At 42.0% G+C, this 22,670-nt stretch overlaps 1 protein-coding gene across 1 annotated transcript in view; it reads right to left on the bottom strand.

Moving 5' to 3' along the window:
• The window catches only part of LOC145957277 (uncharacterized), a 31,463-nt gene that overhangs the window by 321 nt on the left and 8,472 nt on the right, over window positions 1-22,670 (bottom strand). The window lies entirely within an intron of this gene.

Genomic DNA, 22,670 nt, shown 5'->3' with positions numbered 1-22,670 from the left:
GAGTTTAATGTATCCCTTGGTGCTTACTCTTTCTGATGGAATCATACTTGGGAATGCAAGAGGTGACACACTCAAAGATCCAAGAGGAGTTGGCTAGACATGAAGGTTTGGGCCAGTTAGGGCCCAATGGGCCTTATGGGCCTGGGAAGGCCCAAGTTGAACTTTTCATGGGCCATATGTTGTTATAGCTAATTTCATATGTTTTGTATACATCATGTTAGTATAGGTATCATATATTTTGGTCTTGTATTTTGGACCACATAGAGTAGCATTTTAGGTTTTAGGCTAGTTGGGCCTAGTTTTGGGCTTCATGGGTCTTTGGGCTTTTGGTACCCAATATTGGGCTCATTTTCATTCTTGTAATTTTTCCTTTCCATTGTAATTGTTTGACCAATGTAATTAGGTCATTAGAATAGGAAAATACAAGGAATACTAAAGTACGCTAATTAGGTTAAACTAGGTTTAATTTGGAAGCCATTTAAGTTACATTTGAGTCACATGTTTTGCACCATTGGTGGTTGAACATGTGACACTCAAATTAACCCTAAATGACTCTCAAATCAGACCTAAATGCACCTTGGTACTGATGGAGGACCATCCATGGTACTTCATGTGAAACCCATCACATGGTCCAATGCTATGACTAATTTTGAGTAGTGTAGGATTTATTTGGTTTATTCCAATTTTACCCTTGTATTTTGGGGTATTTTAGTCATAGGATTTATTTTCTTTGTATTTCCTATTTTACCCTTGTATTATGGGGTGCTTTAGATAATTAGGGTTTTCAATTTTTGGGCTAGGGTGTTTTAGAGGAGGTGACGCAATTTTTGGCAAAGTTTGGACCTATTTTTGGTGTTAGAAAGGCTTAGGCCCAAGTGGAGGGCAAAGGTTGCATGGTCTTATCATGCACCTTGTTATAGCCAATCTAAACCCATAGATTCCAAACTTGGCCACCAAGTTGCATCTAGGGTTAATTTGGCATTGCATTTGGAGTGCATTTGGCCTTGGCATTTTCGGCCATGCAACCCTAAATGCAACTCCTCCTATAAAAACCCCACACCCCACCACTTGTAAACACTTTGGATTATATGAATTTGAGAGAGCATTTCTTTGCCTCAAATCCTATCCTTAGTTGTAGACCCCTAAAATTGTCCGGGTCGGAAATAAAGCTTGAAGACTCTCGAAGACTGAAGGAAGATCAGCCAGAAGGACTCCTGGAAGGCCCTAGGAGGGTTCTCTGTAGGTCTAGAGGTCTTAGAATGGCTCAAAATAAGGAAGTGGAGGGAATGAAGCCCAATACGGCCGTACTGAACTTAATACGGCCGTATTGAAGCTTCAATACGGCCGCAGTGAACTCAATACGGCGTATTGAAGTTTCTAAAACTTCAATACGGCCGTACTGAAATCAATACGGCCGTATTGAAGCTTCAATACAGCCGTATTGAACTCAATACGGCCGTATTGAAATTTCTGAATTTCAATACGGCCGTATTGAACTCAATACGGCCGTACTGAAGTTCAAAAATTTCAATACGGCCGTATTGCTTCTGTAGGCCGTATTGCGCCTATTCCCTATAAATATGACGTCAATTGGACGTCATTCCACACTTTTGAAGATAGTTTCAACCCTCTCCTTGAGTATTCTGGGGTTTTTGAGCAGTGTTCTGCCCTAGAAATCACTCGGAGAGTTGATCCGACGAAGTTCTTGAGCCCCGAGCCATTTTGCTTGAGGATCGAACCTAGTCGAAGGGAAATCCTCCGGATTTCCATAGTTAAAATTTTATAGGAGGGAGCGAGCGGGCTTGTAGAGCGAGGGAACGCCAAAAAGCTTCCCAGTTTTACGAAATATATAAAAGCACGCTTCAAGAGGTTTCTTCTTAAATCCTTCCTTTTACTGCTTTCTGTGTGCATATTTAAACTGTCATCATGTAGATAGTTAATTTATAATCGCTTATAATAAATAGGGGTAATTTAGTAATTTTACGCTATTATTTTAGAAATAATCTGTCATAGGGAACCCGAAAGGGGCGTTGTGGGGTGCTAACACCTTCCCCACGCGTAACCGACTCCCTTACCCGACTCTGGTTGTAATGGCCAAAGTTGATTTATAAAATCAATTGCCTTATCCCTTTTTCCAATGTTTTGAGTAAAACATTGGTGGCGACTCCACGAACCCTCCTTTTGCGAAAACCACTAATCCATGGAGGGTCCCGCTTGGGATTAATATGGATTAGTGAGACTTTTAATAAATAAATTGGATAAGATCGACAAGGTCTCAGTTTGAGAACAAGTCGTTCTAATAATCCAATACATTTTCAAAACTAAAATAAAAGCGAGCTCGACCGTCTTCGCGACCGCCGAGGCCCGTTTGGGCCGGTGGCGAAAGATGGCGACTCCACTGGGGAAGCTTCGAGAGTCAGTCCCATTTAGTGACAGATTATTTTTAACAAATAATAGTTAAAAATTACTTTATTACCCCTCACTTGTATGATAACATGTTTATCTATTTGGCTTTAATAACTGTTGTATTTTAAAATTTACGCAATTGTTTGAAATAAAAACTGCACACAAACCTTTGCACACAACAGTTCCCTCTATACCCGGGGGCATGAGTGATTAACCATAGGGAGTGGATGTTAGTACGGCCGGTTGTCGAATGGGTCTATAGGTGCCCGTAGACCGTTGTCGGAAAACATCACTCAAGGTGATAACCATGAACTTGAGTCCGACGGTGCGTTGGAACTTTCCATCGACCTACGACGAGAGGAATTGGGTCCCTATAATGGGGGCACCTTGGGGGCCTTTGACCAAGTGAGAACAGTTAGATCCTCCTTGAATATGCACTTTTCTGCAGGAGACCCCTACCTCGTGATTCGCTCGTGACTGTTCGTGGATGAGTGAATTGTTTGTGTAAATGCTTATGTGCAATTGTTTGTGCATTAATAAATAACCTCGTGATAAGGTCTAAAAATAATCCCCATGCATGAAAATGTCATGACATGAGAGGAAAAACCAATGTGTGAAAATATAATAAAAGTAAGGAGCATAGGCATCATTATCAATAATACCTCATGCATCCTCATCATCATTTATAGGTTCACTAATACCCTCTCGATGTGAGTGAAAGAGACCCGTGACTATTGAGATTCTCCGTTGTGGAGAGATAATAGCCTAGGGAGGGTGATAAACTTTCATCTTAAAAAGGCAGCGCCTCAAAGATGAAAGATTATCAAGCTCACATCAAGAGTGTATTCATATCATAAATAAGCTAATTAGAATAAACATTCATTTTAGAAAGTGGCTGGTCATCTCTCTGTCCTCACACGCGCAAAGAAAATCAAGAAAATGGAAGCGCTAGAGGAACAAAACAAGAAGCTCACGACCGAGCTTTCACAGCTCAAAGAGCAGATGGCGCAAATGTTGGAACTCATGCGTCACCATAACATTCATGGATCTCATCACAGTGACCATGGGTCCCATCATGAGGGAGAGGAGGAGGAGCATGAAGAAGATCCTCCACATGCCATACCTCTTGGGGCTGGAATTATGATCAAAGAGCCCGAGGTTTCAAAAGAACAATTCCACGCCCTAGAGGATCGGTTGAGGGCTATGGAGGGGCATGACTTCGATATTAAAGATGCCGCCGACATGTGTTTAGTGAGGGATATTCAATTCCCTCCCAAATTTAAAGTGCCAGATTTCCCGAGATATGTGGGATCGACTTGCCCCAAGAGTCATCTCACCATGTACTGCCGAAAGATGGCTGCATATGCCACAAACGAAAAGCTCTTGATCCACTGCTTCCAATAGAGCTTGGCTGATACCGCGCTCAACTGGTATATGCAGCTAGATGGAAATCAAGTATGTACATGGAGGCAGTTGGCCGACGCCTTTCTCAAGCGCTACAAATACAACATCGACCTAACACCTGATAGGTCAGATCTTCAAGCCTTGAGTAAGAAAAATGATGAATCTTTCAAGGCGTACGCCCAACGATGGAGGGAGTTGGCGGCACAGATAGAGCCCCCGCTGTCAGATAAGGAGATGGTGTCCTTATTCATCAACTCGTTGACTGGTCCCTATTACGATAAAATGATAGGGAACACAACGACACTCTTCTCGGACATCATCACCATTGGGGAGAGAGTGGAACAAGGACTTAAAAGTGGGAAGCTGGCTAAGCCTTCCCAATCATATGAAGCTAAGAAGGTCTTCGGGAAGAAGAAAGAGGGAGAAGTCAATGCTATAACCATACCCTCGGCTACTTCCACTTCGAAGTCGGGAAGATCGCAATTCACCCCTGTGAAGAAGTTTGATAAACTTCCGACCACTTATAGCGATCTCCTGCCGAAGCTAGTAGAAGCCAAACTTCTAGCTCATGTTCCACCAAGGAAGATCGACCCACCTTACCCCGATTGGTACAAGCCACAAGACAAATGTTTATACCATTCGGGGGCACCAGGGCATTCAACAGAGAAATGCCTAGCTCTCAAATACAAGGTCCAAAACCTTATTGATGCCGGGTGGGTCACCTTCGATTCGACAGCGCCCGACGTGAGCAAGAATCCTCTGCCAAAGCAGGAGTAGAGAGAAGAACAAGCCACGATAGGGCCCCTTCATATTTCTCTTTTAGGGACTCATGATCAGTACCCGAGATCATGAGAACCTTTTCATGTAAATAAGGGTTTTTGTACAGTTTTAATACATATCAATAAAGAGACATTTTTCACATTATTCTCTTTTTTGTTCTTTTCTCTCTTTCCTCATTAACATTAATAATTCTAAACCTAAACAGAACCAATAAAATAATTATGTCTGTAATTGTTCGCTCTGACCGGGATCCAAAAGTTGAGGATGAATGGTTTGAGTTGGACAGTGATGAGGAAACCATTTCTCCAGATCTGCAAAGATTGCTAGATCAAGAAGCTTGTCAAGAGAAATTGGAGACTATAAATTTGGGGCATGGCCGAGAGATAAAAGAGGTCAATATTGGGACCCATATCAGTGATGAAATAAGGACACATGCTTCCGCTATGATTATAATAAAATCATTCTTCATTGCTTCTTTTCTTGCTTATAATAAAATTCTAAACCACATTATCTTTAAATAAACATGAATGAGGTTAAAATCATCTTAATAATAATAAACCCACATCATTTTTATGTGGAAGTGTGTGTGACAACTTGGAGCACCTTCCCTTGGCCTTGACAAGTGCCATCATGGATAAAAATAAATCCTTCAAAATAAAAGAAGCTCGGCAGGAAACCCAAAAAGGGGTCTGCGCAAAAATAAGAGCAAAAGACCCGCTAGGAATCCCACAAAAGGGTGACCTAGGCAAAAGTTAGGGTTGCAAAAATGAACAAAAACAAAAGTCCGCTAAAACGCCACAAAAGGGTGTTTTAGGCAAAAATAAGGACAATCAAAAAAAAAACAAAAGAAATCCATGATGGTACCATGAACCGAATTCAAAAAGAAAGGTTCAAGAGCAGCTATCCAAGTTGTCAAAATCACAACGTCAATAAACAAAGATTTTCTTAACTTCATAAGTGTTTAATCAAGCAAGCCTAAACACATAAGCCTACCTTGGCCATCCATTCTTACAAAAACCATTTTTGAAAAATAATCCCCTCTAAAACACAAACTTCAGAATAAAAAATACTTTTCCCTTCTTTTCTCTCTTGTCCCAAAAGATTTTAGAATAATCTAGTGGAAGCATGGAGAAATAAATCATCACTGATAATGGATCTAATCTGAACAACAAAATGGTGGAAGAACTGAGCCAAGAATTCAAGATCCAACACCACAACTCTTCCCCATATCAGCCAAAGATGAATGGGGCAGTCGAGGCAACCAAAAAGAACATCAAGAAAATAGAGCAAAAGATGGTTGTCTCATTTAAAGACTGACACGAGATATTACCCTTTGCTCTTCATGGTTATAGGACTTCAGGAGGCAGTTCTACCCGTCGAAGTCGAAAAACCTTATATAAGGGTGATCATGGAAGCAAAACTTTCCGAGGCAGAAAGGGTTCAAAGCCGATACGACCAGTTGAACCTTATCCAAGAGAAACGGCTGAACGCCATATGCCATGGTCAAGCCTATCAAAGGAAGATCAAAAAGGCTCTTGACAAGAAAGTCCACCCTCGAGTCTACCATGAGGGAGAGTTGGTAATGAAGAAATTACTACCAACTCAAAAGGACAAAATCGGAAAGTGTGCCCCAAATCACGGAGGACCATAAGTGATAAAACGAGTCTGCTCAGCAGGAGCATTAATCCTCACAGACACGAATGGAGAAGAACTTCGATACCCAGTCAACACTGACGTGGTAAAGAAGTATTATGCTTGAAGACGTTGCTTGCATAAGCCCGCTAGGATGAAAACCCGAAAAGGGCGTCCTAGGCAAAAATTAGGGAGAAATAAAAGCCCGCCAGTACAAGGGTACTAGGCAAAACAAAGGCAAAATTATCCCCGCTAGGATACGTCCTAGGCAAAAGTTAGGGGCAAAAGAATAAGATGTAAAAGCAAAGCAAGCAACGATCTCTTGAATCGAAAACCGAAAGGCGGTTCAAGTGATTATCTTCTAGAAGCAAGCGTCTTGCAGCATCTACACTCCTGGCTCAGGCCGAAGCAATTAGGGGAACGTAAAGAGCAACAATTACAGATATAATTGTTAAGCCCAATGTATATAGCCTACCCTGGCCAGCCATTCTTCAGAAATTTCCTTCTGTATATCTTTCTGTAAAAACACTTGTGAATATCAATAAAAATATCCATTTGTTTCTTTTCTTTCTTGACCATGTGATTATGCCTCTGAATTGGTTTTTCATAAAAATTGTACGAAATTCCATTAATAATCGGTCAATAAAAGAAAATTGGAGGGGTTCCTATAAAATCCATAATCTCCTGCATAAAGGCTCACAAAAAATACTCCCTCGCGTCAATGACAGAAAGTCCTCCAAGAAGAAGAGGATAGGGAGAGCCACTCACTTTTCTAAATAAATGAACAAAAATAAAAAATTGTATTGCATTTGTGCATCACACACACATTAGTTGCACATTCAAAGACCTTATCATGAGGCAACTGCATAAAATAGAAAAAATAGAAAAAATTGCTTGTGTATGACAGCAGCAAACAAAATGCAAAGATTCAGAAAATCAACAACGTCATACAGAATAACTGAGCCTGGAGAGGCTTGCCGAAAGAATACTCTCAGAATAACTGAGCCTGGAGAGGCTTGCCGAAAGAATACTCTCAGAATAACTGAGCCTGGAGAGGCTTGCCGAAACAATACTCCTACAAAATAACTGAGCCTGGAGAGGCTCGCCGAAATAATACTCTCTCAAAATAATTGAGACATTTCTGTACAGAAAAAGCCGAAAAACAACAGAAAAGGCAAAAATACAGAAAAAGCCGAAAAACAACAGAAAAGGCAAAAATACAGAAAAAGCCAAAAAATGACAAAAAAGGCAAAAATACAGAAAAAGCCAAAAAAAATGACAAAAAAGGCAAACATACAGAAAAAGTCAAAAGTCGACAAAAAAGACAAAGATTTCACATCTTTCAGAATAACTGAGCCTGGAGAGGCTCGCCGAAATAATACTCTCAGAATAATTGAGCCTGGAGAGGCTTGCTGAAATAATACTCTTTCAGAATAATTGAGCCTGGAGAGGCTTGCAGAAATAATACTTCCTCAGAATAACTAAAGCCTGGAGAGGCTTGCAGAAATAATACTCCCCCAACTGTACAGAATAATTGAGCCTGGAGAGGCTTGCTGAAATAATACTCTCATCAAAGAATAATTGAGCCTGGAGAGGCTCGCAGAAATAATACTCCCCAGAGAAACCTTAACTCAAGCTCACGGAACGAATCCCCATCGAGAGCTATCAAAGCAAAATCGACGCAATCCCCAATGGAAGTGCGATCATCCAAACAGTATATACAAGTCAAGGGACTTAACACTTCCTCAGTGGAAGATAGCTCTCCGACTCAAAGCGCTGAGTGAGGCTAAGCCTGCAGAGGCTTCCTAAATAATACTCTGGGATACATAAGATCCCTCATTCCCCAATCGCCTACTCAGAGGCATCCCTGCAAAAGGAGAAAAATCAAAACAAAAAAAAAAAAAAATATATATATATCAATAAATATTCCCCAAGTGAAATCCGGCACTCAGCCGAACACTGAACCCCAATTCCTCAGTCGCCTACATAAGAGGCACTCCTTCAAAAGGAAAAATCATAAAAAGATCAATAATCATTCCCCAAGTGGAATCCGGCTCTCAGCCTATCATTGAACATCAAGATGATCTGCCTAACAGAAGAGGCCAATCACAAACCAATGACAAAATCCCCTGGCGGATAACAGCCTACACAGAGGCAACAAAATCCAAAAATTAAAAAGAGTTACCCGAATAAGGATAACCGGGATACTCCACCAACGTCCAAAGGACGTCAGCCAATCATAAGGCACTGCTCATCTCAGAAAGAGCATCTTCGTGTCTACACCCCAAGGAAACAGAAATTCCTCAATGGGCGCCAACTACTCAATGGAAAGTTGGGACACAAGAACCTATGAGTAACTGCACATCCCCTAGACGGATCCCTGCGTTATCCAGCCCTCAGTGGCACAAAAATCAAAAACAATCGTCGAAACAGCATCGTGGACTGTGGAGACAAAATCAACATCCAGAATCCCCAGCGGATAACAGCCTACACAGAGGCAGCAAAAATCAGAAAATCAAAAAGAGATACCCGAACAAGGATGAACCGGGATACTCCACCAACGTCAAAGGACGTCAGCCAAACATAAGGCATCGCTCAACTCAGAGAGAAAGAGCATCTGTGTCTACACCCCCAAGGAATCAGAAATTCCCCATGGGTACCAACAATGCAATGCAAGTTGGGGCACAGGAACCTGTGAATGACTGCACATCCCCTAGACGGATCCCTGTGTTATCCAGCCCTCAGTGGCACAAAATCAGAAAAAACCGTCGAAGCAGCATCGTGGACTGTGGAGACAAAATCATCTCAAAGCCTAAAAGGCAATACTCAGCTACCCAGTTGTTGAGAGCACCGAGGTATGCACAAGTCTGGAGAGACGGTACTCAAACAAGGTCTGGAGAGACGGTACTCAAACAAAGTCTGGAGAGACGGTACTCAAACAAAGTCTGGAGAGACGATACTCAAACAAGGTCTGGAGAGACGGTACTCAAACAAGGTCTGGAGAGACGGTACTCAAACAAAGTCTGGAGAGACGATACTCAAACAAAGTCTGGAGAGACGGTACTCAAACAAAGTCTGGAGAGACGGTACTCAAACAAGGTCTGGAGAGACGGTACTCAAACAAAGTCTGGAGAGACGGTACTCAAACAAGGTCTGGAGAGACGGTACTCAAACAAGGTCTGGAGAGACGGTACTCAAGGTCTGGAGAGACAGTACTCAAGGTCTGGAGAGACAGTACTCAAGGTCTGGAGAGACAATACTCAAGGTCTGGAGAGACAATACTCAGCCATCAACGTCGTCAAAGGCACGTTGGTGTTAAACTTAGCTACCGAGGTTGTCAGAAGCGCCGAGGTATGCAACAACCTGGAGAGGCTACTCAACAATTTTCCACCGGAAGACGCTACAAGTCAGAAGGTTGGCACATCACCCGGACAATTGGGTCAACTCCTTTACTTGTCAGCCGGTACACCAAAAGACCGTTTGACTAAGTAAAGGGGGGGCAGCTGTAGACCCCTAAAATTGTCCGGGTCGGAAATAAAGCTTGAAGACTCTCGAAGACTGAAGGAAGATCAGCCAGAAGGACTCCTGGAAGGCCCTAGGAGGGTTCTCTGTAGGTCTAGAGGTCTTAGAATGGCTCAAAATAAGGAAGTGGAGGGAATGAAGCCCAATACGGCCGTACTGAACTTAATACGGCCGTATTGAAGCTTCAATACGGCCGCAGTGAACTCAATACGGCGTATTGAAGTTTCTGAAACTTCAATACGGCCGTACTGAAATCAATACGGCCGTATTGAAGCTTCAATACAGCCGTATTGAACTCAATACGGCCGTATTGAAATTTCTGAATTTCAATACGGCCGTATTGAACTCAATACGGCCGTACTGAAGTTCAAAAATTTCAATACGGCCGTATTGCTTCTGTAGGCCGTATTGCGCCTATTCCCTATAAATATGACGTCAATTGGACGTCATTCCACACTTTTGAAGATAGTTTCAACCCTCTCCTTGAGTATTCTGGGGTTTTTGAGCAGTGTTCTGCCCTAGAAATCACTCGGAGAGTTGATCCGACGAAGTTCTTGAGCCTCGAGCCATTTTGCTTGAGGATCGAACCTAGTCGAAGGGAAATCCTCCGGATTTCCATAGTTATAATTTTATAGGAGGGAGCGAGCGGGCTTGTAGAGCGAGGGAACGCCAAAAAGCTTCCCAGTTTTACGAAATATATAAAAGCACGCTTCAAGAGGTTTCTTCTTAAATCCTTCCTTTTACTGCTTTCTGTGTGCATATTTAAACTGTCATCATGTAGATAGTTAATTTATAATCGCTTATAATAAATAGGGGTAATTTAGTAATTTTACGCTATTATTTTAGAAATAATCTGTCATAGGGAACCCGAAAGGGGCGTTGTGGGGTGCTAACACCTTCCCCACGCGTAACCGACTCTCTTACCCGACTCTGGTTGTAATGGCCAAAGTTGATTTCTAAAATCAATTGCCTTATCCCTTTTTCCAATGTTTTGAGTAAAACATTGGTGGCGACTCCACGAACCCTCCTTTTGCGAAAACCACTAATCCATGGAGGGTCCCGCTTGGGATTAATATGGATTAGTGAGACTTTTAATAAATAAATTGGATAAGATCGACAAGGTCTCAGTTTGAGAACAAGTCGTTCTAATAATCCAATACATTTTCAAAACTAAAATAAAAGCGAGCTCGACCGTCTTCGCGACCGCCGAGGCCCGTTTGGGCCGGTGGCGACATTAGTCCCTAGGTTGCTTCGGCTAGCCTTCCTTCATTCTCCACCCTTGGAGAGTGAAACCTAGAGTGGCCTCCACCTACCTTGGAGTGAGCCAACTTTGAGCACCCAAACACCTCCACCCTAAGTGCTTCCGCCCAAACACCATCATCTCACGCCACCCCCCTTTCCTTCACCATATATCCTCCTTTTTGTCCACCTTGTTGAACCTAGATCAAGGGCAAGGCTTCCTCTCCTTCATCTCTACGTCATTCCATGGAGAAGGAACCCATCAAGTGGTATCAAGAGCCAAGGTTCTACAAGGGTAACTTCTAATCCTTTTGAGTCTCTTTGAGTCTTTTTGAGTCTTTTTGCTTTCGGTCACTGTCGCCACCGGCCCGAAACGGGCTTTCGGCATTCACGAAGGATGGTTGGACTCGTCTATTTGTTTAAAAATGTGGATTGCTAGAATGACTTATTCTCAAACTGAGACCTCGTCAAACGAGCAACTTTATTAAAAGGCTCACCAATCCATGTTAATCCCAAGCGGGACCCTCTATGGATTAGTGGTTTTCATAAAAATTGAGGGTTCATGGAGTCGCCACCAATGTTTTACTCAAAACATTGGAAAAAGAAGTTTAAGGCAATCGATTCAAAAAATCGACTTTGGCCATTACAACCAGAGTCGGGTAAGGGAGTCGGTTACGCGTGAGGAAGGTGTTAGCACCCCACAGCGCCCCTTTCGGGTTCCCTATGACAGATTATTTCTAAAATAACAGTGTAAAATTACTAAATTACCCCTTTTATTATGAACGATTAAGAATTAAATATCTACATGATGACTTATTAAATTATGCAACAAACAGAAAGCGGTAAAAGGAAGGATTGAAGGGAAACCTCTTGAAGCGTGCTTTTATATATTGCAAAAAATGAACTGGGAAGCGTTTTGGCGTTCCCTCGCTCTACAAGCCCGCTCGCTCCCTCCTATAAAATTTTGACTACGGAAATCCGGAGGATTTCCCTTCGACTAGGTTCGAATCTCCAAGCTAAGTGCTCGGAATTCCAGAACTTCGTCGGATCGACTCCCAGAGAGATTTCTAGGGCAGAACACTGCTCAAAAACCCCAGAATACTCAAGGAGGGAGTCAAAACTGAGTGAAAAAGTGTGGAATGATGTCCAATTGACGTCATATTTATAGGGAATAGGCGCAATACGGCCTACAGGAGCAATACGGCCGTATTGAAATTTTTGAACTTCAATACGGTCGTATTGAGTTCAATACGGCCGTATTGAAATTCAGAAATTTCAATACGCCCGTATTGGTTTCAGTACGGCCGTATTGAAGTTTCAGAAACTTCAATACGCCGTATTGAGTTCACTGCGGCCGTATTGAAGCTTCAATACGGCCGTATTAAGTTCAGTACGGCCGTATTGGGCTTCATTCCCTCCACTTCCTTATTTTGAGCTATCCTAAGACCTCTAGACCTACAGAGAACCGTCCTAGGGCCTTCCAGGAGTCCTTCTGGCTGATTTTCCTTCAGTCTTCGAGAGTCTTCAAGCTTTATTTCCGACCCGGACAATTTTAGGGGTCTACAGCTGCCCCCCCTTTACTTAGTCGGACGGCCTTTTGGTGTATCGGCTGACAAGTAAAGGAGTTGACCCAATTGTCCGGGTGATGCGCCGACCTTCTGACTTGTAGCGTCTTCCGGTGGAAAATTGTCGAGTAGCCTCTCCAGGTTTTGCTATGCTTGCTGCCCAAGCTGGAAGCTGTGAGTACCGCCTCTCCAGGCTTAGCTTCACTCTTTGTTCGAGCCGGCAGCTAAGTACCCTTGTGACGACGGTAGCAGTGTGAGTTTCGCCTTTCCAGGCCTAGTCTCGCTCTTTGTTCGAGCCGGAAACTAAGCACCTTTGTGACGACGGTGAGCAGTGTGAGTTTTGCCTCTCCAGGCCTTGCTTTGCTTGTTGCCCAAGCTGGAAGCCGTAAGTACCCGCCTCTCCAGGCTTAGCTTCACTCTTTGTTCGAGCCGGAAGCTAAGTACCTTTGTGACAACGGTGAACGGTGAGTACCCCCCTTTCCAGAGATAGCTTCGCTCATTGCCCGAGCCGGAAGCTGCATACCTCCGTGTTTGTGACGACGGGGGTAGCGTGAATATCTCCTTTCCAGGGATTTTGTGATGATTTTGTCTCCACAGTCCACGATGCTGCTTCGACGGTTGTTTCTGATTTTGTGCCACTAGGGGCTGGATAACGCAGGGATCCGTCTAGGGGATGTGCAGTTACTCATAGGTTCTTGTGTCCCAACTTTCCATTGCGTAGTTGGTGCCCACTGGGGAATTTCTGATTCCTTTGGGGTGCAGACACAAAGATGCTCTTTCTGATGTGAGCGGTGCCTTATGATTGGCTGACGTCCTTTCGACGTTGGTGGAGTATCCCGGTTATCCTTGTTCGGGTATCTCTTTTTGATTTTCTGATTTTTGCTGCCTCTGTGTAGGCTGTTATCCGCTGGGGATTCTGGATGTTGATTTTGTCTCCACAGTCCACGATGCTGTTTCGACGATTGTTTTTGATTTTTGTGCCACTGAGGGCTGGATAACGCAGGGATCCGTCTAGGGGATGTGCAGTCATTCACAGGTTCCTGTGCCCCAACTTGCATTGCATTGTTGGTACCCTTGGGGAATTTCTGACTCCTTGGGGTATAGACACAGGTGCTCTTTCTCTCTGAGTTGAGCAATGCCTTATGTTTGGCTGACGTCCTTTTGACGTAGGTGGAGTATCCCGGTTATCCTTATTCGGGTAACTCTTTTTAATTTTTGGATTTTGTTGCCTCTGTGTAGGCTGTTATCCGCCAGGGGATTTTGTCATTGGTTGTGATTGGCCTCTTCTGTTAGGCAGATCATCTTGAAGTTCAATGATAGGCTGAGAGCCGGATCCCACTTGGGGAATACTTATTGATCTTTTTATGATTTTTGCTTTTTGAAGGAAGTGCCTCTGAGTAAGCGAATTATCTTGATGTTTGATGATTGGCTGAAAAGCCAAATTCCGCTTGGGGAATTGTTATTGATTTCTTTTTTGGGTTTTCCTTTTTGAAGGAGTGCCTCTTGAGTAGGCGATTGTGGATTTGAAGTTCAGTGTTCGGCTGAGTGCCGGATTCCGCTTGGGGAATATTTATTGATATTTTTTGGTTTTTCTCCTTTTGCGGGGATGCCTCTGAGTAGGCGATTGGGGAATGAGGGATCTTATGTATCCCAGAGTATTATTTAGGAAGCCTCTGCAGGCTTAGCCTCACTCAGCGCTTTGAGTCGGAGAGCTATCTTCCACTGAGGAAGTTTAAGTCCTTTGACTTGGATATTCTGCTTGGGAGATCGTACTTCCATTGGGGATTTTGACGATCTTGCTTTGATAGCTCTCGCTGGGAAATTTGGCCCGTGAGCTTGAGTTGAGGTTTCTCTGGGGAGTATTATTTCTGCGAGCCTCTCCAGGCTCATTTATTCTGAGAGAGTATTATTTCTGCAAGCCTCTCCAGGCTTTAGTTATGATGAAAGAGTATTATTTCGGCGAGCCTCTCCAGGCTCAATTATTCTGAAGGAGTATTATTTCGGCAAGCCTCTCCAGGCTCAATTATTCTGCATACTGTGGAGGATGTGGAGTATTATTTTGGTAAGCCTCTCCAGGCTTAGTTATTCGGTACAAATTGTTTGTTGGATTTTCTATATCCTTGCCTTTTTTATTTTCGGCTTTTTCTGTATTTTGCTTTTTCTTCTGATTTGGCTTTTTCTGTATTTTGCCTTTTTTATGTTTTTGGCTTTTGCTGTACAGAAATTAAAAGTGCTAAAGAAATTAATTTCAGTTATTATGAGAGAGTATTATTTCGGCAAGCCTCTCCAGGCTCAGTTATTTTGTAGGAGTATTATTTCGGCAAGCCTCTCCAGGCTCAATTATTCTGAGAGTATTTTTTTCGGCAAGCCTCTCCAGGCTCAGTTATTCTGAGAGTATTCTTTCGGCAAGCCTCTCCAGGCTCAGTTATTCTGAGAGTATTCTTTCGGCAAGCCTCTCCAGGCTCAGTTATTCTGAGAGTATTCTTTCGGCAAGCCTCTCCAGGCTCAGTTATTCTGAGAGTATTCTTTCGGCAAGCCTCTCCAGGCTCAGTTATTCTGAGAGTATTCTTTCGGCAAGCCTCTCCAGGCTCAGTTATTCTGTATGACGCTGTTGATTTTCTGAATCTTTGCATTTCGTTTGCTGCTGTCATACACAAGCAATTTTCTATTTTTCTATTTTTTATGTAGTTGCCTCATGACGAGGTCTTTGAAAATTTCTTTATGGCCAATACGGCCGCATCCATTTCAGTACGCCCATGTTGAGTTGAAATTTTGTTCATAACCCTGATTTTAGTATGGGTGTACTGAACATGGTACGGGCGCATTGTTTTTTCTGAAATTTATATTTTTTATTATTTTTTTTTGTTTTTTCAATAAACAGAGAATAAGTGATCTTCCAGTACACCTATCATCTGTATGCATGTATGCAGTATGATGCACCTAATTCTATTTGATTCTTTTTTCAAAAGAATTAACCGATGCGTTTTTGTGTTTGGATTTTGCCATTCCTCCAGACGGACTGTGCTCTGCCGATTTCTGTTACCGAGGAATGATGCATATTTGATTTTGGTGTCATCAACCAAATGATTCTTCCCTTTCTTTAGAAGATGTGTCAACCCTCCTATTGACCACTATATCTCCATGTTTCCACTAGATTATTCAAAAATCGTTGGGACAAGAGAGAAAAGAAGGAAAGGATATATTTTCAAAAGTTTGTGTTTTAGAGGGGATTATTTTATTTTTGAAAAATTGTTTTTGTAAGCATGGATGGCCAAGGTAGGCTTATTGTGTTTAGGTTTGTTTGTTTAAACACTTATGAGGTTAAGCACATCTTTGTTATTAATGATTGTGCTTTGACAACTTGGATAGCTTTTCTTGAGCCCCTTTGTTGAATTCAATTGATGGTACCATCATGGGTTTATTCTGTTTTTTTTCTTTTTTGATGGCTCTTACTTTTGCCTAAAACACCCATTTGTGGTGTCTTAGCGGGCTTTTGTTTTTATTCATTATTTTGTAACCCTAATTTTTGCCTAGGTCACCCTTTTGTGGGATTCCTAGCGGGTCTTTTGGTCTTATTTTGTAACCCTAACTTTTGCCTAGGTCACCCTTTTGTGGGATTCCTAGCGGGTCTTTTGGTCTTATTTTGTAACCCTAACTTTTGCCTAGGTCACCCTTTTGTGGGATTCCTAGCGGGTCTTTTGGTCTTTAGGATTTCTTTATCCATGATGGCACTTATTGAGGCCAAGAAAAGGTGCTCCAAGTTGACACACACACTTCCACATAAAAATGATGTGGGTTTATTATTATTAAGATGATTTTAACCTCATTCATGTTTATTCAAACAGGGTTAAAATAATGTGGTCTAGAATTTTATTGCAAGCGAGAAAAGAAGCAATAAAGAATTAATGAAGAATGATTTTATTATAATCATAATGGAAACATGTGCCCTATCGAGGCTCGGGGGTCGGGCTGTCCCCGAGGAGTGATCTCTAATAGTCACTGAGTCTATACATCCCTATCGGAAGGAGAAGGACACTTGATGACAACAGCTGGCCTTGACGTTTGTGAACCAGCCTTCCTAAAGATCTGGCTTAAAGAACGTCGAGAAGGATCTTGATTCCTCTTCGTCCTTTGATCTTTAACAGGGTTGTATCCTAACCCTTGTTTCCCCGGATTGTCCTTGATAATGGGTAGCTCCGGGATTCCTTGGGAGTTCTTGCCTAATCCTTGTCCTGGCAAGTATCCGTTCTTTGTGAGCATATGGGCTACCTTCTTCATTTCTCGGGGAAACGTTTCAACATTGGCGATTTCCAATGCTTGGAAGGCGGTTTCCAAAGCTTCCTCTGCTGCATCCACATAAGGCATGTTGGATGGCTTACTGATGAGTATGTCGTCTTCAGCTTGCACGGTCACCAGTTTGTCACCCACAATGAATTTGACTTTTTGGTGGAGCGTAGAGGGTACAGCTTTCGCATCATGAATCCAAGGTCGGCCTAGGAGACAGCTGTATGCAGGAGTAATATCCATCACTTGGAATTCGACGTTGAAGATGGTGGGTCCAATTTGGATTGGAAGATTGACTTCTCCCACCACTTCTCTTTTAGAACCGTCGAAAGCTCGAACGATCATGTTGCTCGGGCGCATTTGGACTCCCTTGATTGCCACTTGATCAAGAGTTCTTTTGGGCATCACATTCAAGGAAGATCCGTTATCCACCAAGACTTTTGCGATGTGATACTCCTTGCACTTTACAGAGATGTGCAAGGGCTTGTTGTGATTAGGTCCCTCGGTGGGGATTTCTTCATCGGTGAAAGTGAGGTGATCATTAGCCGTGATGTGGCTAACAATTCCCTCAAACTTGTCTTGGGAGATGGTATGCGACATATATGCCTCGTTCAAGACTTTCAACAGAGCTTGCCGATGCGGTTCGGAGCATAGGATCAACGACAACAGAGTAATCTTTGCTGGCGTCTTATGAAGTTGATCCATGATGGAGTACTCGCTCTGTCGGATATATTTTAACAGTTTGTCTGTCTCCTCCTCGGATTCCTTATTTTCCTCGGTTTTTTCTTCTTTTTCTTTCCCTTTATTCTTGGGAGCTTTGTCATGAAGATCTTCGGGAGTGTAGATCCTGCCACTCCTAGTCATGCCCCCAAGTCCAGCGATGTTGGAGATATCGCTGTCGGCAGAAGAGTGGATGTCGTATATCCACGGCACAGCCTTATTTGATTTGCAAGGGAAAGGCCTTGGAACTGTGATCCTTAATGGTGTTGGACCTTCCCCTTTGTTTGTCTTGATTACCAACAACGGAGTTGATGTGCGCTCGCTTGGCGCGGTTGTTGGCCTACACTTGATGACGAATGGCGTGCGATCCATTTTTGAACATACGCATCGATTTAATCCTTTCTTTTTATTTATGTTTATTACTGAATTACTAGGAGGGATGTATGAAATGAATGATTCCTAGATCCCTCCATGATCTATATGCATGAGATGATGATGTTGAATATGCATGCATAGTGTTTATTCAACTAAGCATTATCATGTTTTTAGGATGTTCCTAAGATGATGCATGATATTGCTTGGTTTGGATAAATAACCCTTTTTTTTTTTTTTTTTTTTTTTTGGGTATTTTGCATCTTTTTTGTATTTTTTGGGTGAAAAGGGAAACTACCTATATGAATGTAATGAAGGTAGATGTTAACACCATGTACTAGAAGATCCTTATTTCTATTTATTCTTATTTTAATAGAATAGGAATGTTGTTTGTTTAAAGAATGCAAATGTATGCTCATACAATGTCACATAGTCAATGCACAAACAATTCACTCATCCACGAACAGTCACGAGCGAATCACGAGGTGGGGGTCTCCTGCAGAAAAGTGCATATTCAAGGAGGATCTAACTGTTCTCACTTGGTCAAAGGCCCCCAAGGTGCCCCCATCATAGGGACCCAATTCCTCTCGTCGTAATTCGATGGAAAGTTCCAACGCACTGTCGGACTCGAGTTCATGGTTATCACCTTGAGTGATGTTTTTCCGACAACGGTCTCATAGGCTCCTATAAACCCATCAACCGGCCGTACTAACATCCACTCCCTATGGATTACCACTCATGCCCCCGGGTATAGAGGGAACTGTTGTGTGCAAAGGTTTGTGTACAGTTTGTATTTCAAACAATTGCGGAATTTAAACAAACAACAGTTATTAAAGCCATGTAATAAAGCATGTTATAATACAAGCGAGGGGTAATAAAGTAATTTTTAACTATTATTTGTTAAAAATAATCTGTCACTAAATGGGACTGACTCTCGAGGCTTCCCCAGTGGAGTCGCCATCTGTCGCCACCGGCCCGAAACGGGCTTTCGGCATTCGCGAAGGATGGTTGGACTCGTCTATTTGTTTAAAAATGTGGATTGCTAGAATGACTTATTCTCAAACTGAGACCTCGTCAAACGAGCAACTTTATTAAAAGGCTCACCAATCCATGTTAATCCCAAGCGGGACCCTCTATGGATTAGTGGTTTTCATAAAAATTGAGGGTTCATGGAGTCGCCACCAATGTTTTACTCAAAACATTGGAAAAAGAAGTTTAAGGCAATCGATTCAAAAAATCGACTTTGGCCATTACAACCAGAGTCGGGTAAGGGAGTCGGTTACGCGTGAGGAAGGTGTTAGCACCCCACAGCGCCCCTTTCGGGTTCCCTATGACAGATTATTTCTAAAATAACAGTGTAAAATTACTAAATTACCCCTTTTATTATGAACGATTAAGAATTAAATATCTACATGATGACTTATTAAATTATGCAACAAACAGAAAGCGGTAAAAGGAAGGATTGAAGGGAAACCTCTTGAAGCGTGCTTTTATATATTGCAAAAAATGAACTGGGAAGCGTTTTGGCGTTCCCTCGCTCTACAAGCCCGCTCGCTCCCTCCTATAAAATTTTGACTACGGAAATCCGGAGGATTTCCCTTCGACTAGGTTCGAATCTCCAAGCTAAGTGCTCGGAATTCCAGAACTTCGTCGGATCGACTCCCAGAGAGATTTCTAGGGCAGAACACTGCTCAAAAACCCCAGAATACTCAAGGAGGGAGTCAAAACTGAGTGAAAAAGTGTGGAATGACGTCCAATTGACGTCATATTTATAGGGAATAGGCGCAATACGGCCTACAGGAGCAATACGGCCGTATTGAAATTTTTGAACTTCAATACGGTCGTATTGAGTTCAATACGGCCGTATTGAAATTCAGAAATTTCAATACGCCCGTATTGGTTTCAGTACGGCCGTATTGAAGTTTCAGAAACTTCAATACGCCGTATTGAGTTCACTGCGGCCGTATTGAAGCTTCAATACGGCCGTATTAAGTTCAGTACGGCCGTATTGGGCTTCATTCCCTCCACTTCCTTATTTTGAGCTATCCTAAGACCTCTAGACCTACAGAGAACCCTCCTAGGGCCTTCCAGGAGTCCTTCTGGCTGATTTTCCTTCAGTCTTCGAGAGTCTTCAAGCTTTATTTCCGACCCGGACAATTTTAGGGGTCTACAGTCACTTCCCTTCTCCTTGCTTTCTTTGTGTGGCCGAATAGCTTTAGGGTTCACACCTTGTCCTTGTGAGCCTTTCCTTGCCATTTTAGGTTTCCATGTTTTAGGGTTGCCATGCTTTTCATTTTTCTTGAGTCTCATATGAAAATGCCATAAACATGCTTTTTGATTTTTGAATCCACCTAAGTTTTGTCTTGTATGTTTCCTATAATTTGTCAACAAAATTTCCATGTATGTACCCAAACACTTTGCATGATTACATGATCAAAATATATGCCATCTTGCATGATAGTGGGCGTGACATTTAGTAGCTTTTTAGAGGTCATTCATGCATGCTAAATAGTCCTAGCATGTTCCTTGTAATTTGAGTTTCCATGTGTGAAATACTTTCTTGCACATGCATTGCCGCCCCACCTCCTTGCATTTCTCACTTGATTAGTCTATTGTATGCCTAAAGAAACCCTAAAAGAATATAAGAGGTGTGCTGAATTTTTGTGCAAAATTATTTGTCCAAAATAGTACAAAACCAATTCCACTAAAAAGATTCCCTTTGGACCTCTAATTTCACGCCATTTGTCATCACCTCCTCTCCTAAAAGTTTAACCTAATTTTTGACCATCCACAAGTGCAAAACCTAAGCAACAATTGGGCTTAATTTAACAAAAAAAAATTTCGGACCCAAGACATATAAAAGAAAGAATGCCGTGAGCAACAAAGAAAAAGACTAGAACAAAAAAAATTCTTGGACCAAAAAGGACTTGTTGCTAGACTTGTGGACTTGGACAATTACCTATGCATTTGGGAGTTGGACTTATGACATTTTGACCTTAATTTGGGACCTTACCTTTGGCTGGACCGAAACATATAAAGGACTTAATCAAGTGAGCTTAAACACTTATTCATTCTAGTGCTTTTCTAGGATTATTCTCTTTGTGTGCTTCCTTTCTTTGATTGAGTCTTAATTTTTTTTTGCTTGTCTTTCTTGGCCTCTTTTGTTTTGTCATCTTAAATTCTCTTTGAGTTTAGCCTTTCTTAATTGTGCTTTTCAGTTTTTATTTCTTGGACTCTTGCTTTGGGTTGGTTTTAATTTCACTGTAGGTCAAAATCCACTCTAGTCATTTTTCACACCTTTGGTGGATTTGAGTGGAGGGGTGAACCGAATCCAAGCCTAGCCTTTGGAGGGACTTACACCACACATAAAGGAGTGAACAAACACTTGGAGAGGTCTAACACGTTTGTTCATTGTGAAGGAACCCATTTGGAGGAGTTTGAAGACTTGAATCTTTGTTTTACTTGATTTTTGCTTAATTTTTCTCTCTCGGCCTCTTTGTGTTTTTTTGGCCTTAGCTTCTTATTTTGGTTTGTAATTTGGCCATTATTAAACCTCTTCTACTTGGTTTTAGTTCGTGTAGTTGAAGGTGATTTGAAAACCTTCACCTAGGACCTCGACTAGAACATGTTTTAAATGCTTTCCTTTTGCATGTTTTAAAGCTTTTAGTAGTATAATTACTTAGGACTTTATCTTTGTGCAATTACGTTTAGAAGGCTTGTTTTGCCTACTAGGGGTAACGTGCACACACTCACCTTTAATTGTGCCAATTCGTTTTTGTAAGAAAAAGTAGAAAAGGCTTAGTGATTTTTACTTGATAGGGCTTGGTTATTAAGTGATTCATTGTAGTCCACCTCCCCTTGAAAGTTCACTTTGTGCACTTAGGCCTTTCCTACCTATCTTGCACCTTGAAAACCTTTAATTTGTGAAAACCTTTTATCACTCACTCTTTGTGAAAACCATTTTCAATCCCTTTTTGAAAACAATTTGTGAAAACCTTTTTCTTGATCAAAGATGAGTGATCATTCTAGTGTCCATGGTCATAATTCTCGTAGCACTAGGTCTAGTGTTAGGGATGAACTTAGGGAATTAAAAGAGTACCTAAGAAAAAAAGAAGAGGAAAATATAAAAAGAGAAGAAGAATTGAAAAGGAAAGAAAAAGAGTTTGAAAGAAACAATGAGGAAATAAAAAGATTACTTGAAAGATTAGTTGTGGGAGGAGAGGCTAGTGGTTCAAGACCAAAAGTCACTTCTCCTCAACCCTCAAGAGGAAAGGGGCATATGTATGCAAGTGCTCATGAGGAGGAAGGGCATCATACCCAACCTCCAAGTGATATCTTCTTTAGTAGTCATCACAATGATGATTACTATCAAAGGCCCCCAAGACATCATAGAAATAGGGAGTCCTCCAATAGGGAACCTAACATCAATCTTCCCCCATTTCATGGCAAGGATAATGTTGAAAATTATTTAGATTGGGAAATGAAAGTTGAGCAACTTTTCTCTTGCCATGGAATAAGTGAAGATAGGAAGGTTTCTTTAGCAACCCTTAGCTTCCAAGGGCATGCTATGTATTGGTGGACCTCCTTAGAAAAAGAAAGGAGAATAAATCATGAGCCCCCAATCCAATATTGGAATGAGCTCCGTAGTGCCTTAAGAAGGAGGCATATTCCTCCATACTATGACCGAGAGCTTATGGATAAGCTTCAAAGATTGAAACAAGGGTCCTCTAGTGTGGAAGAATATAG

Source organism: Cajanus cajan, chromosome 4, assembly GCF_000230855.2.
Source record: "Cajanus cajan strain Asha chromosome 4, NIPB_CcT2T_4, whole genome shotgun sequence".
Taxonomy (NCBI): Eukaryota; Viridiplantae; Streptophyta; class Magnoliopsida; order Fabales; family Fabaceae; genus Cajanus; species Cajanus cajan.
Note: the sequence above shows the minus strand (reverse complement) of the source record. Positions and strands in the feature narration are given on the sequence as shown.